The sequence below is a fragment of the Euprymna scolopes genome, chromosome 7 (assembly GCF_053919585.1).
Source record: "Euprymna scolopes isolate OS-2025 chromosome 7, ASM5391958v1, whole genome shotgun sequence".
NCBI classification, from domain to species: domain Eukaryota; kingdom Metazoa; phylum Mollusca; class Cephalopoda; order Sepiida; family Sepiolidae; genus Euprymna; species Euprymna scolopes.
The window spans coordinates 147,491,419-147,504,709 of NC_136488.1; the positions used below are offsets into that span (position 1 = coordinate 147,491,419).

The 13,291-nt window shown below is 33.1% G+C and overlaps 1 protein-coding gene across 4 annotated transcripts in view; it reads right to left on the bottom strand.

The window, feature by feature from the left end:
• Positions 1–13,291, bottom strand: part of LOC145280041 (cytosolic carboxypeptidase-like protein 5) — a 216,394-nt gene that overhangs the window by 124,627 nt on the left and 78,476 nt on the right. Inside the window, exon 1 of one of the 4 annotated variants that reach the window (XM_080131708.1) lies at positions 4,421–4,587. The exons of the other annotated variants lie outside the window; for them this stretch is intronic. The gene's annotated coding sequence lies outside the window, so the exon portion shown is untranslated. Of the gene's footprint in view, positions 1–4,420; positions 4,588–13,291 lie in introns of those variants that run through there. 4 annotated transcript variants of the gene reach the window in all.

Below are 13,291 nucleotides of genomic sequence, written 5' to 3' on the forward strand. Positions count from 1 at the left end.
TCATTTTACCATCATCATTATTATCATTACCATTATTATTATCATCATCTATATATTAATACGATAGCATGTGTTCTTTTGTGTGTCATGCTTACATCCAGGTCGTTTAATTATTATGTTCTTCTATTTCTTGTCTAATAATTTTACCAAGAATTCTTCATAAGTTTTGGTTTCGGTTTCGACTATAGCTGATGGCACTTAAATCATCGATTTTTATCAAGAATTCTTCATAAGTTTTAGTTTCGGTTTTGATTATGGCTAAAGGAACTAAGTTATATATATATATATATATATATATTTTTTTTTTTTCAGAAGTTTTTATTTCGGTTTTTGAGTCAAGCTACTGCACCCAAGTCATATAGATACATATTTTTTTTTCATTTTTGAAATCGTAACTTTATGAGGGACGCATCAGCTAAGACGTTAAGTTTTGTTTTTCACCTTTTCCTCCTTCGCATTTCAGGTTCGAGCCTGCCTGCTTGCCTGTCTACTACCACTAAAAAAAAAAAAAAAAAAAAAAAAAAAAAAAAAAAAAAGACACTTTTCTTCATCCAGGCTGCCTACTGTTGTTTTGATCCCCTCCCCCATCCCACCGGGGTTCCTTACTACACAACCTCTCCACACCCGGGCAACGCTGCGTACCCCCGCTAGTTTTAAATAAAATTGTTAATAAATAAATAAATAAGCATTACATGCTTAAAACTTGTATACGAAACCTATTAAATAAACAAATGAATAATACACAAATGTTTCAAAATTCCGATTAAAAAAAATTTAAACAATGAAAATAAAAATGTAGCTTATTAAAAAATCATTTTAAGTGAATAGTTACATCCACTAGAATGCATTTCGGTTTATAACAATTTATTTCAAAATCAGGCTTAAAAATCATTTTATAACACAAAAAAGGGTTATTTTAAAATTAAAAAAAAAAAGTAAAACAAAAATGAAAGTGCAGACAATCCTGATCAACGCCGGGTAGGTAGAGCTAGTATAATAATAACATATAGTAACTGATGACACAAATTTAGTCATCATATATCACTATTATACGAGCAAGAATATACGGCATTGCCCGGGAATGAATGAGAAACTACCTTTTTTTTTGTATTTCGCAATTATATTGTATTGTCGTAATCAAAATACATCGCATACTCAATCATATATCAACCTCATCCCTATAAAATTGTGGTGGATTTTTATGAAATTAAATTTAGTAGATAGATAAGAAAAACCGAAATGTATTCTGGTAGATTTTACAAAATTATTTTTTAAAATTTCGTTTAATTTTATGCTATTTAATTTAATATTCAATATATATAACTTCCGTTATTTTGTTCTTTTAGTTTTTCACATTCTATGGTTGATGTTTCTGACAAAGACAGAAAATTGCTGTTTTCTAGGCTGGAATTTACCCGCTTAGCACTTATCGTTGGTTAGTTTTGATCTTAAATTAATTTTTTTTTTTTTTTAGCTCTTAACGTCAAGTGGTTACATGTCTTGTCTGAAGCGATTTCCATCATAGAAAAAAAAACTCAATACCTGTGTGCGATATTTGTGTTTCCTATAGAAATGAAAGGTTAAAGAATCTATACAATGTTTAAAAGTTCTTATTCTTATATAAAATTTACCAGGGAAGACAATGGAAGTGTTCTTGAAACTTCAGATACGTCTTATTTTTATTTATTTTTTAAATTAAATTTAAATCATGCATAAAACGTTCTGGGGAAGCAAATAGGCGTGGTTCTGAATCTATCTTACTCTCTTAACCTAAGACAGCTATGAGGGCCAAACCTCTTTTAAAATTTCAAATATATCCTATTTTGATGAAATTTATATCATACTAGCAGTTCATCCCGGCTTTGCTCGGGCCCTATGTACTGTTCATAACTTTATATGTGTGCGTGTGTATATATATATATATATATATATATATATATATATATATATTAAAATGCTTGACTCAGGTCCAGGTAACCTACATCTAAAATTTCAAGTGTTTAGACCCAAAAGTGGCAGAGGAGTTTGTGGAGTCTGCAAAGGTAAAATCTTTTTAACTTTGACCTCTTGGCAGCCAAATCTTCGCCCCCAAACTGATTTAAAAACTTGCTGCATATCTGAATACCCTTTATATAAAATTTCAAATGTTTACACCCAAAATTGGCTGAATAGTTTGCTAGAGACCGCAAAGGTCAAATCTTTTGAACTTTGACCCCTTTGGTAGCCAAATTTTCGGCCAAAAACCGATTAAAAAGCTTGCACTATGTCTGAATACACTATGTAAAATTTCAAATGTTTAGACCAAAAAAACTGGTCGAGTAATTTGCTAGAGATCAATTTTTTTTAAACTTTGATTTTGACCCTTTAATATTTGTTTTTGGCTCAAATCAAATTAAAAAATTTGATCGATGTCCAAGTAACCTACATCTAAAATTTCAAGTGTTTAGACCCAAAATTAGTGGAGGAGTTTGGTACAGTTTTCACAGGTCAAATCATCGAACTTTGACAGCCAAATTTTTGGCTGGAAATCGATCAAATAGATTTTCCCAAATCTCAATACTGCTTATGTCAAATCTAGACTGAAAATTGACAGAGTAGTTTGGTAGGGAAATGTACACATACACAATTTCACTTTTATAGATATACTAACATTTCAGCCCAGCGTTGCCCGAGTGTTTGGAAGTGTGTGTTCAGCAAAAAAGAAGTGGTAGTAGAAAGGCAGGCTCGAACCCGCACTGCAAAGGAGGAAAAGAACGGGGAAAAAAATGTGACGTCTTTGCTGTTACGACCACTGCCAAACCGGAAGTGACATAGGTTTTAATTAAGGCTAGACAATCGGAAGGAGAGGATGACTTTCGAAAATATCGGCGAAAAAATCTACCCCCACCATGTAGTAGTGTAGTTGAAGGTGAAGATATTAATGTTTTAGCCAATTTTTCGACATTTGTCGTCTGAAAAGGTCAAACTTTAAAACGATACTGATCTTGGTAAAATCCGTCGCCTCTGTCAAAAGTTTTAGGCAGACATGCAAACATACATATATTTATATATTGGTAATTAAAGATTTTCGACCCAAACCGATTAAAAAGCTTACCCTATCTCTTTATGTCAAATTTCAAATGATTAGACCAGAAATTGTCTGAGTAATTTGGTAGAGACTGCAGAGGTGAAATTTTTTTTTAACTTTGACCCCTATTATGACTCCTTAACATTTGTTTTGGGCTCAAATCAAGTTATTAAGTTAGATCCATGTCCAAGGAACCTATCTCTAAAATTTCAAGTGTTTAGACTCAAAATTGGTGGAGGATTTCGGTAGAGTTCTGAAAGGTCAAATCGTTGAACTTTGACCCCCTTAACATCCAAATTTCTGGGCGAAAACGCATTACAAAGATTTTCCCAAATCTCAGTACCCTGTATATAAAATTTCGAGTCTGTAGACTTGAAATTGACGGAGTTATTGCATAGGGAAATGTACATGGACACAGACACAGACACGTTCACTTTTATAGACATATAGATGGATGTGTAAAATTCTACTGGATGGACAATGTAAATGATGCTGAATATCCACGTGTCTTCACCTCTAAGTGACCTATACGGACCCCAAATATGTATATCTGATCTGAACGAAATATAAACCATATATAACACTGATTTAGAGCGTTTTACATTTAAGATTCTTCAAATAATGTTAGGGGCCGAAACGGAAGGAGGAGGTGAGAGTTAAAACAAATAAAATAATGTTGTGCTATGAAGATAGTAAAAAAGTACATATTAGTGATCTTAATTTAATACCGAGCAACGTCAGGTGTTCCTGCTAGGAGCAAAAAATAAATAAATAAATGCGTAATTAATTATGAAAGTTACGTTGACACAAGAAAAATACAGATATACGTGACGTTTTTTTTCATAGCTTTGTTTAATATATATATATATATATATATATATATATATAGTTAATATTATACAATTTTAATTATGCACTGAGTGAACACTATTAAAATAAATACTGGAATATTTCGCGCGCGCGTGTACGTGTGTGTGTGTGTGTGTGTGTGTGTGCGCGCGCGAATGACTACATTTTTTTTCCCTACTGAGGAGTTTTCTAGTAGGTGAAATAACGATTTCCACTCAGCAGACATCATTACTTTTCATAATTAGAAAAGAGTTCTTGGTAGCCGGTAATATAAGCAAATATAAAAATAACTGTCCTTATGTTACCGTGCTGAAATAATAACGTTATTATTAAGAAAGCCGTTTCCTAACATGGGGAGGAGAGGGTGTTTTGTAATTATTCTGTACTTTCACCTAACAATTTAATAATAATAAAGATGTCAAAACTTTAATTTGAAAATACCATTTAAAAAAAAAATAGCGCGGTAACATAAGTGCATAAGCACCAAAATGTAATTTCACTTACTTTCGTGGTGAGTGGAGATGGTTGATTGCTGACTACTGCACAGGCAGTCAGGTTTCGAATCTCAGCTTAAAACACTCACCATATCTAGCTAAACTGAAGAGCCATGACAGGGTGAAACAGCCATCTGTAAATGACTATATATACTAGATCACCTGTAACACGTTGGCTCAGTATTTGTTATTTATTTATATATATATTTTATTATTTTGTTTACTTTAAAATCGTTGACGTCATAAAGGATGAATGGTAGTTGCCAAAAAGTGTGACTTCATAATGGATACATAGTTGTTCCTATTTACTTGTCTTCCCACGAGGGCAGAGTTAGACACAAGGTCGGTTTTTAATGTGGGGAAACTACAGCCCCCCCCCCCAAAAGGGGGCACTGTTGATAGGAACAAAAATAAAAATTCTCTCAGTCATGAAAGATTAGCTCCGCCCCCCCCCCCCCCACGGACCGAGGACAGAAATGCCAAAAGCTACGAACGTTTAAATTACTTTGTGGTTGTTTTTGTCTTTTTAAGCAACAGCAGTACCCTCGTAAAGTCCAACTTTTCCGCACCAGAGTAGAGGGGTGTTGGCAACGAGGTAATGTTACAAGCTAACCAAGTAAAAAGGGCTCTAGTAGTAATTCAAGAAGAGTCAACATCAGGATTTGTTGTCCTTTGGTTGTATTTGCCTCTTTGCTCTTTGAAGGGTTCCTTTTAGAGTTTCAAATTTGGGCGAGATGTATTTGGGATGAGCCGATTTTAGTGAAAATAGTTTTTAGGTTTATAATTAAGTGTGTGTGTGTGTGTGTGTGTGTGTGTGTGTGTGTGTGTGTGTGTGTGTGTGTGTGTGTGTGTGTGTGATAAGCACAAGTAAAATAAACATCGATCTCTATGTGGAAAGCAAGGACATCTGAAGTGTTAAATGAAAATCTATTGAGTGAGGATATCAATGCTGCTTCTGCGCATGTGCAACTGTCATTTCTTTGTGCAATCCAGCTAAACCATCCCCAACTTCGTATATCAGGTTAAAACTTGAAATACGAAAGATGTAATAAATAGCTACCGTGAATAAAAAGAATTTCATGTAGACCAGACAATACTGATGTACGACCTCAAACAACAACATGAAACAAGCAACTGTAATGTGTTCATTTAAAACAAACAGCAACTGCTGAAACTGCTGGCTACTATTGTTTCATAAACCAATGTCAAAGTTAACAAATTAAATTATATATTGTGGTTAAATAATCAAGTGTTAACTATTCTACACTTTCCCTGATGGATTGTTAACCAGGTTGCACTTTTAACTAGCAATTTCCGGGATTAAATTCAACACACTGCAAGCAAAACTTGTTACTCCAACATCCAAATCAAGTCAGTCTCTGAACAAGCAAGCTTTCTTTCATTTAAACCGGAAGCATCTCATTTGCACATGAGGTGGAAAAATCGCCAGCGTATAAAGAGACGCAGCGGCCATTTTTTTTTCTTTCCTTTTTGTTTGCACCGGACACTACAATCTGCTGAGAGAACAGGTTTGTACCGATTTTTAGGGAATTTAATCACATATAGACATAAAATTACTGACCCAATGGACCATGAATGTTCTACATTCTTTATATATATATATATATATATACACACACAATTCAAACTTTAATGGTTTGAAGACGAAAACTAGTGCAGATATTTTTTTTTTATAGATAAATATATTCATTTATTGAAAACAAATTCAATATTTCGAATGATAACAATTGTTAAAATTTGAATTTTGTATTTCATATATCAACAGTGGATTCCTATATTATGACACACGTCGACCAACTAAGCATTATCATCGCCATACGATGTAGTAAAAAAAAACTAAAAAAAAACAAAAAAAACTGGATTTTTCTGATGAAGAACTTCATATAATTCGGAATATTGAATTTGTTTTAATAAATGAATATTTATTTATTAAAAAAATATGTCTGCACTAGTTTTGGTCTTAAAATCGTTAAAATTTAAATCTTGTATTCCATTATTCCATATATCAACAGTTCTTAAAACAGTGGATTCCTATATATTTAAGTGACCTTGTATGTCTGCCTAAGAAATGGTTTTTACTAAACTCCTGTCAATTTTTTATCTACAAATTTGAAGCTTGATATATAGTGGATTTGTATTTGTGGAACAAGTTTGATTCGGGCTTTAGCTGGTAAAAATAGCTGCTAAGGGGTAAAAATTAAAAAAAAAAAAAACAAACTGTCATTTAGTAGGCGTACGTAGACTTAAAGTGCTCTTCTATGCATGTGCAAATATACATTTATACATTTTACATTATTTTTCTTTTTTTTTTAATTTTCATAGTACAGATGGTAACGAATACGACTGAGAAACTCTATGGTTTGGTTTCGATTCTAGCTGATGGCACCCAAGTCATATTTTTTTAACTTTTGAAATCACTACTATATATTGGATACAATCAATGGAGTATTAGCTCTATAATAATAAATACGAAATCTGCATAAATTAAAGTATATTCAATCGTATTTTACAACCGGACTATGCAGGAGGGCATTACTATATATTGGATACAATATAATAATACAGAATTTGCTCTATAATAATAAGTTCGAAATTTACATAAATTAAAATATAATTAAGCGTATTTTGCAACACCGAGCAATCGGCTAGCTATTCTATATTTGAAAATTCGAAAATATTTTGTTTTTGATCTACAGAGTCAAGCGTAAAAGTTAACTATTATTTTTAAATGTCTCTTTGGATTTATTTTTAAAATACTCTAAAGTTAGTCATTAAAAATAAAAAAATAAATAAAATAAAATACATATTTAGATAATTTTCAATGATGCAGTAATTCATATTTTGTTGAAACAAGTGGTTTTCTATTATGATCAAGTTTATCAACCGTAAAATTTCGTAAAGAAATGACGGCTGGAAAAAAAGGGGGGGGGGAGAAATAGAAATTTTTAATATAAATACGTCACACACATTTAACTTCTATTTAAATTTATATAACCTAAAACAACGCGAGATAAGCCTGCTAGTATATTATATAAAGGACAGCTGTCTGTATGTATGTCCAGCTAAAACTAAAACTACAAAACAAACATCCACAAAGTTGGTATTTTTGTGATTGGAGTTTTCCCGGATGAATAATATCTAAAATTTTGACAAAATTATTAGCTCTTTGGCCCTAAAGTAGTGCAGATTTCATCAGGAGGGGTCTGTTTTTCAGCCACTAGCTAAAGGAAAGTAATCAATTTTTTTTTTTCAAGAAGTTATTTCCCTTATGGCGACCATTCATCACAGTCTATAAAAGTGTGCGAGCGGAGAGGGGCTAGGCGAGGAAGAAAGAGGATGGAGAGATAGAAGTTTTGATAGAAATATGTTACACTTTTGCCCTGGGCAGCGCTGGGTAGCTCTGCTAGTAGATATATAAATGTTTTGTTTTTTAATTCTAATTGTATCAATCTTTTTATCCACAACACCATGTTGGGTATATTTAGCACATGCTAAATGGTGGCCCTTTATATTCTCCATCATTCTCTCATTCAATATTTATGCATGTTTTTATCGTTTTCCTGCCTTTGCTATTTTATGATCATATTAATTGTCAGCATGGTTCGTGACAATTCCCAAAGATTTGACCATCGTCAATACTCTAGTGATGCCAGCAGTCACGCTACTACAAATCTTCTCATACTTTTTTTGTTCTGATGCAAAACGTTTTAAAACAAGGCCAATAGCCATTAGTCGCGTGCTCTCATGTAATGAATGAAAAGCGTGAATGTAGGATTGACATGAAATCCTTAAAGATAAACTAAAATGACCGAAAAATGGGCTGAAATGACTTAAATAAATAAAAAGTAAATGACTTAGGATGAATTGAATAACCTTAAGAACGACTTGAATGCTTAAATAACTGGAATCCTTCAAAAACAACTTGAATGATCTGGAGAATGACTTTAATGGCTTTGAGACTGACTGGTTGTAAAGTGGGTGATCATTTTACATTAAATTAATACAGAAAAGTGATCCCCCACTTTATATCACAAAGTTACAAACATAAGTACAGCATGTAGTAAGACAGATACTACACTTTGAGATATTAAATCCTTTATTCATGTTAAAAATACATTGAAAATCAACAATGAACAAAAAACTTAGGCACATGGCCAACTCAAAAGGGGGGGGGTCGTTGGTCATCCTTGTCACTCCAGAACTAAACAAAATCAAAAGTTTCTCCCAGCTAGCATCTTTCACCATAATACAGCATTCACTCTTTCATACTGAGGGACGTCCTAATTAATTCCCAATTTTGAAAACATTTTTTTTTGACATGTAAAAAACAAAAAAGATAATAAAAATGGTACAATAATTCATTTGTGTCGAGGGCGGGGAGGGGAGGGAGTGATTAGTAGGACCCTCCCAACACCGTCTAGTTGATAGACTGCCCGTTCCACTAGGTTTGTAAAAGGAACCTCGCTAGAAAATTTTGTGGGTAAGGAATGGGGGTTAGTTTGTATTTCTTTCTCTCCAAGATGGGTGAAATTTAGAGGAGGGGTTGAAAACAAAAATTGCAAGAAGGAGGGGGTGGGGATCTTGGAGGCTTCCTAATCGGGAAGGGATGGAACACACTCAGCTAGCCGAGAGACGGAACTGCACATTCCACACCTAGACGGGGAACACGTATTCAAATTTGGCTCCTCTTCGTACACACAAACTTGCTACATGTATCCATCTTCTGTCAAATGCCGCGTGATGCAGCCTTCTTCTATCACATCTGATCTTCACCCGTAGTTGGTGTTTAAAGAAAGCGATCCTTTGATCTTAACCAAAAAGGCCAAGCACAAAAGTGTTACCGTCAGACCGACCGATCGACGGAGTGACTTATAGAGTCGCTTGCACGTGACGAAAAATGTCTTGCTTGTTAAATCAGCAATAGAGTTGTGCGATATGACAATTTTTAGTTTCCAGTTTGGTTTCGTTGATTTAATACCTCGGTTTCTGGTTTGGTTACTTTCTTTTTTTTTTTCTTTTCACCCGTTATTTTGTCTTTCTAAAGAGGCCATTCATTCTCTTGTATAAAATTGTTAGTTATTATTAGGACTATGACAATAGCATATTCTTTTCAATATTTTGACTCTCGAGTATATATCCGACACAGTTAATCAACCAAGAACCACATCATTCTATATAAAAGCATATAAGATAAACGGATACACACCCGAGAGTCAAAACAATAAAAAGAATATGGGGTTGTCATAGCCCTAGTTATTATTCCATTTCTCGTTGAATTGTGCCATTATTTCAATAAGAACGTAGTTAACTATGACTAGCAGTCTTTTATTTATTTATTTTTACTAACGAGGTAATCAACGTTGTTTGACTCGTCATTCTTATTTAAGGAAAATTGAAATACAATATTTTGTGATTTTTGTTTTCAATAGTTAAATTCTTAAAAGTAATCAAAATGAAAGATTTATGAAGAATACAACGTCGAATCTATACCCTCCCATTTTTTTTTGAATATGCAAGGTTGGTCTCCTCGCTGTTTCGGTTGTTTGAAAACCTGGATAGAAAGTACTGGTCAAGAATCCATTTTTCACAATTAGCCAGAGAGGTGAGGGATTAGGAACTGACCCAGTACTTATCGGACTGAGGTATGCCAACTGGGTATTACCTAGCAGGTCCACCCTCCCAGGCCTTGCCAACTAGCGTTTGAATGGAATAAGTTTATCGCTTATTACATGAGGCGTCCCTACCAGGAAATGCCGATGAAGATGCCCAGGGAATTTTTGCTATGCCAGAGTGCCCCTCCTTTAGGCCCGCTAGCTAAACATCTTCACTTTTCGACCTTGTGCCACATCATGCTGGTTTGGGCAGTAAGCTAATATCTACAACGTAGAATCTTTGTTTTGTGCTAATTTTTTTTTTTTACCTCCCTCTTATTTTAGCATGCTTAAGATGGAAGAGGGTAGTGGGTCATACATCAACAGCAGAAACCAATTAGCGTAAAGTTCAAAATTTGAACGGTGCACTGCACTTTGTAAAATAATTGTTACTTTTCTTTTTTTAATTATGGTACAATTTATTTTAAAATGGCATTAAAAAGCGGTAAGATTTTTTAAAGCGAGCTGAGCATGCGGGGTTCTGCTCTATGAGTGAAAATTTTTTTTCCACCATGACTAATGCTTGTGCCAAATTAAAAAAAAAAAATCCAAGGCATGGTTAGTGAGAAAAGTGCGAACAAACAAACAGCCAAATGATTTGAGGGACAATTTTATCGCTATTATAGCCTGGTAAGGGGGGGGGGCAAAGTTATCCCTGAAAATCCATTCTGGCAAAAATTTACTTTCACCATCACTAATGTTTGTGCAAAATTCAAAAAACTTCAAGATGTGGTTATTGAGAAATGTGTGAATAAATGAACGGGAGTGAATTACTAAGTCCAATCCCTCCTTTGCCGGAGAACCAATTAAATAAATCAATGGTAAAAATTAAATGGTTATTGGCAAAACTCAATATAATATAGAAATCGAAAACGAATTTTACAATTAATTGATACTAAACGCAAATAATAAAAATAATAAAAATGTAATCGCAAATATTCACTCATTCGAGCCATTGCTCTATTACATTTAGAAAATAGACGCTGGCAGCCGATTTCGTATTCCTGCTGAAAAGTTTCACAGGTTACTGTTTGTTTCACTTCAATACTGACTTTAAATATAATAAACAAGAATATCCGAAACTGTTTTTTCATAGGTTTTACTTTTATGATTGTATCGCATGTAATTTTTTTCAAATAAATGTTTACTTAGATATCTTTTTTTAATACATTTATTTACAGACACGTTTTCACAGAAATGAATGAATGATTAACAGTTACAAAAAATATGAATATTTTGTAGCAGAAACAAATGGAACTTTTTTCTTCCTCGAATCAATGCCTCTCCCCTGTGCTATTTAGCCACATACTGACCAATCAGGGGTACGGCACATTGATCCTTCCTATCCCCTAAGGAATTCGGCCAGCATCGTGATGACGCCAGCATCCGGTTTGAGGAATAAGGACTCGTCCTTACTGAGAGAGACAACAAACAGAACGGACCTCCTTTTCTTCGCTCTCTCCACCTGGTGTTATTTCTATCGGTATCGACGATTCCATCGGGAATAACTACCGCGATAGCACCAGGTAGTCCCAGTCCAGCTTTTGACAAGGAACATATCACGTTCTCCTTAATAAACCTTTTCTGTGTTACATTTTATGAAGTTGTTGCGTTCGTCATTTCAGAAGCTTGTATTGAATCATTTATTTTATTAGGTTGTGCCTTAAAAGCATTCTAAACCCTAAAATTTTCACAAAAAATTGTGTGAAAATGCATATTTATCTGAAAAAAAAAAAAAAAAAAAAAAAAAAAAATTATGTGCGATACATTCATAAAAGTAAATACAGATATTATTTACTTTACTAAACTAAAGCAAGAAATAACTTGTGGAACTTTTTTTTAGTAGGGATACAAATAGGCTGCCACGGTCTACTTCTTAATAAGTGTCATGGAGCAATGGCCTAAATGAGTGAATACGCGTCATTGTCAAAAATAATAATTTTCTACCTACATGTATATTTTTAATCTTCCGAAAGTGTTTTAAAGGTTTAAAAAAAAAAAAAAAAAAAAAAAAAATCAGGACTGTAAAACTATGTAGGTTTATAGATAATTAAATTATCTTGCGTTTGGAGAAAGTTATTTGTGGTATCTTATTTATTTGCGATTTCTCGTCTGTTAACTATAATACACCATTTCTTGATTATTAATACAGTTTGCAATAATATTGTAAACTAGCTTCGATTCGATTCGGGTCTCAGCATTGCCCGGAGGAAATTTTTCCCTGTAACCGTTGACAAAATTGTTACACTTTAGTAGTTAAAATTTAAACATCAACCGCTTTAATAAGATTGCAGAAAGTAAATTCAAAAAATAAACAAGAATTAGTTATAAATACAAGAAAAAGATAAAATATTAAAAATAAAACATAATATTGTGTATCAACACATGCCTTATATTATTAAGTTTACATAATATAGTAAATTTAAAACGAATTAATTTCAAATTTCTGCAGAATCTGCTCATTTTACAATAACCATAATATACATGTTTGAAAGTTGAACACATGTCTGACGAAAGTTTATTTCCCGAATTATAACAATATGGATACTCCACCTAACGCAAGTAAGAACACAATACATGTAAAATATTAAATTTATATATAAAGGTATGTTTGTCTGTCCGTCTCCATATTTTGAAACTTTATTTCTTCCAAAAACTACAAGTTGCAGAGCAGTGCTAGGGGGTTTCAAATGATTGGATTTTTTATAGGCCATCCTTTTATTGGTCTTTTTCTGGTTAAAATTGTTTTTAAGGGTGTCAGAAAAGGTTAAAATTGAAAAATCGTAATACATTTTATACATACATCTTTACGTTTGTTTTTAATTTTTAATCAGTTGATATGTGTGTCACGTTGGTACAGTGGTAACGTCACCAGCTTTGAATGCTACAATTTTGCTTTCGGTTTAGAGTTTTTTTTAAATATATAAGCCGTTAAAAAAAAATATCGGAGTGGGATATGTGTTCACTTAACAAAAACAAAACAAACTTACATGATAATGACGTGAAAATCGAACCATATGAAGTGTTTTAATTGGTGGTGGACATGTTGCATGTATGTAATATATATATATATATATATATATATATATATATATATATAGCTTAATGTAACTACAATGAAAAGCTCATACAAGTTGAACAGACCCCCCCCCAAAAAAAAAAAAAAATGAATCAGAAGAAAGTCCAATATTTGGTTCAACACCCCTCCC